The sequence below is a fragment of the Vulpes lagopus genome, chromosome 2 (genome assembly GCF_018345385.1).
Source record: "Vulpes lagopus strain Blue_001 chromosome 2, ASM1834538v1, whole genome shotgun sequence".
Taxonomy (NCBI): domain Eukaryota; kingdom Metazoa; phylum Chordata; class Mammalia; order Carnivora; family Canidae; genus Vulpes; species Vulpes lagopus.
This window is the reverse complement of record NC_054825.1, coordinates 135,748,231-135,751,540: the sequence shown is the minus strand read 5'-3', so window position 1 is coordinate 135,751,540 and position 3,310 is coordinate 135,748,231. Positions and strand designations below refer to the sequence as shown.

The 3,310-nt window shown below is 59.7% G+C and overlaps 1 pseudogene; it reads left to right on the top strand.

Annotated features, from left to right (window-relative positions):
* Positions 1 to 201: 201 nt before the first annotated feature.
* LOC121485318 lies at positions 202 to 3,056 on the top strand (annotated as a pseudogene).
* Positions 3,057 to 3,310: the final 254 nt, after the last annotated feature.

The following is a 3,310-nucleotide window of genomic DNA, read 5'->3' as shown; positions in this document are numbered from 1 at the left end:
GATGCTGACGCGTGTGTCCTGGTCCCTGACACCCTCCTGCGTGCCTAGTGAGTCGTCCCTCCTCCTGTGGCAGGACATCGAGGGAGCCTTCTCACAGGGACCAACGGGGTCCTCGGTGAATTCTGTCATGGTTATTTAAGGAGCCTTGCCTAGAAGGCCCAACAGGCATTTCCCCATTGCCGGGAAGGCTTGGACTCCAAGATGATCGTAAAGGAATATGGGATTCCTCGCCCATGACCGAGGAGGACTACCGCATGGCCCAGCTGTGCATGATACAGAAGAGCCCTAAGGAAACATAGGGCCAAGGCAGTGGCATAGCGATCTTGGAGAACCCGCCCTACACAGACGGCCCTGGCGGCTCTGGGCAGTACACACACAAGGTGTACCATGTGGGCATGCACATCCCCAGCTGGTTCCGCTCCATCCTGCCCAAGGCAGCCCTGAGGGTGGTTGAGGAATCCTGGAACACCTACCCCTATACCCGAACCAGGTTCACTTGCCCCTTTGTGGAGAAATTCTCCATTGACATCGAAACCTTTTATAAAACAGATGCTGGAGAAAACCCTAATGTGTTCAGCCTGTCTCGCGTGGAGAAGAACCAGCTGACAATCGACTTCATCGACATCGTCAAAGACCTTGTGCCCCTCAACAAGTATAAGACGGAAGAAGACCCCAAGCTATTCCATTCGACCAAGACACAGTGGGGAGGGGAGGGCCTGTCTGACGATTGGATTGAGGAGTACAAGCAGCAGGTGTTTCCCATCATGTGTGCCTACGAGCTCTGCAGGGTGGAGTTCCACTATTGGGGCATGCCGTCCACGATCGAGAGGTTCATCCATGACACGGGCCTACAGACGGTGATGGTGAGGGCCCACTGGCAGGCCTGGTGCTGGCAGGATGAGTGGTACAGATCTGCCTCATTGGGGACTGTGTGGGAGGCATCCTGGCATTCGACAGTGTCTGACAGTCAGAGCAGCAGCCATTGGGGCAGTGTGGCCAGCGTGCAGGACACTGATCTGCTGTCCCCCGGCACCCTGGTCAGTGTGGCACATGGCGCCAGTGGCAGCGATGGCGTGGAGAGCAGCCGGCACCTGAGCCGCAGCAACATTGATATTCCCCAAAGCAATGGTGTTAAGGACCCCAAAAGGCAGTGGCCCCGAAAGAGGAGCGGCTCATCCACCTACGAGCTGGACACCATCCAACAGCACCAGGCTTTCCTATCCAGCCTCCATGCCAGTGTGCTGAGAACGAGCCCAGCTGCCGCAGTCGGAGCAGCTCCACCATGCTGGATGGCTCAGGGGCCGTGGGGAAATTTGACTTTGAGATCGCAGATCTTTTCCTCTCTGGGTGCCCACTGGGGCTGGTCCTGGCCTTGATGAAGAGTCTCATCCCTGCCCTGGATGTTTTCCAGCTGCGGGCAGCCTGCCAGCAAGTCTACAACCTTCCACCCCGTGGACCCTGTCAGCCTCCCGCCTGGAGCCACTGCTGGAGTGGAGATTCCATGCCCTGCTGCCTTTCAGCATCTCCCGCTACCAATGCTACCCGCTGGGGGACGGCTACTCCACACTGCTGGCAGATACACTCCAGACCAACAACACGGTCCTTCAAGAGCACGTGGCCCCCTCCTCGCCCAGTGCCGCCCCCACCACCCGAGGCTTCTGCTGAGCCAGTGAGATCAGCATTGCCAGCCAGGTATCGGGCATGGCCGAGAGCTACACAGCATCCAGCATTGCCCAGATTGCAGCAAAGTGGTGGGGTCAGAAGCGGATTGACTGTGCCCTGTACTGCCCTGACGCCCTGACGGCCTTCCCCACGGTGGCCCTGCCCCACCTCTTTGATGCCAGCTACTGGGAGTCAACAGATGTGGTCTCCTTCCCGCTGAGGCAGGTCATGAGGCATGACAACTCCAGCATCTTGGAGCTGGATGGCAAGGAGGTTTCCGTGTTCGCCCCCTCAAAGCCAAGAGAGAAGTGGCAGCGCAAGAAGACCCATGTGAAGCTGAGGAATGTGACCGCCAACCACCGGATCAATGATGCAGTCGCCAATGAGAATGGCCCACAGGTTCTGATGGGCCGGTTCATGTATGGGCCCCTGGATATGGTCACTCTGACTGGAGAGAAGGTGGATGTGCACATCATGATGCAGCCACCCTCGGGCGAGTGGCTGTACCTGGACACGCTGGTGACCAACAGCAGCAGGCAGGTCTCCTACACCATATACGAGCCCCACCGCCGGGTGTGGGCGTCTACCCCATCAAGATGGTGGTCAGGGGAGACCACACATTTGCTGACAGCTACATCATCGTGCTGCCCAAGGGCATGAAGTTTGTGGTCTTCAGTATTGATGGCTGCTTTGCCGCCAGCATGTCCATCATGGGCAGTGACCCCAAAATGCGGGCCGGGGCTATGGATGTGGTGCGGCACTGGCAGGACCTGGGCTACCTCATTATCTATGTGACTGGGCCGGCCTGACATGCAGAAGCAGAGGGTGGTGGCATGGCTGGCCCAGCACAGCTTCCCCCATGGCGTGGTGTCCTTCTGTGATGGCCTGGTGCACGACCCGCTGCGGCACAAGGCCAACTTCCTGAAGCTGCTCATCTCTGAGCTGCACCTGCGTGAGCACGCGGCCTACAGCTCCACCAAGGACGTGGCGGTCTACAGCTCCATCAGCCTGTCCCCTATGCCGATCTACATCATGGGCCGGCCCACCAAGAAGCTGCAGCAGCAGTGCCAGTTCATCACGGATGGCTGTGCGGCTCACCTGGCCCAGCTCAAGAACAACCACCGGGCGCGGCCGGCCCGCAATGCGGCCACCTGCATGGCACTGTGGAAAGGCAGCTTCGGCCTGCCAGGCCAGGGTGACTTCTTGCGCTCCCAGAACCACCTGCTCTGTACCATCTCGGCCAACACAGCGGGCCTGGCCACTGGCATGATCGGACACAGAGCCAGGCAGATGGCGAGCAGCGGGGACAGCGCAGCATGAGTGTGGCAGCTGGCTGCTGGGGCCGCACCATGGCCGGCCGGCTTGAGCCAGGGGCAGCCGTGGGCCCCAAGTAGGACACCATTAGTGAGGCGCTATGGTCTCCATGGTGCTAGGCCAGGGCAACCAGCCCCACCAGGAGGCTTGGCCTGGGCACACAATGTCGACTGGAGACAATCTTGTCCCAGGGCCTGGTGGAGGACATAGGCCATGCCACATAGCCCTCCTAGCCCTGCCTCATGTCCTAGGGTCTGAGGGGTTCCAGCTTGCAGGAAGACCTGTCCCAGGATGACAGAGGGACCAGGACTCCCCATGCGGACTGGCCCATGAG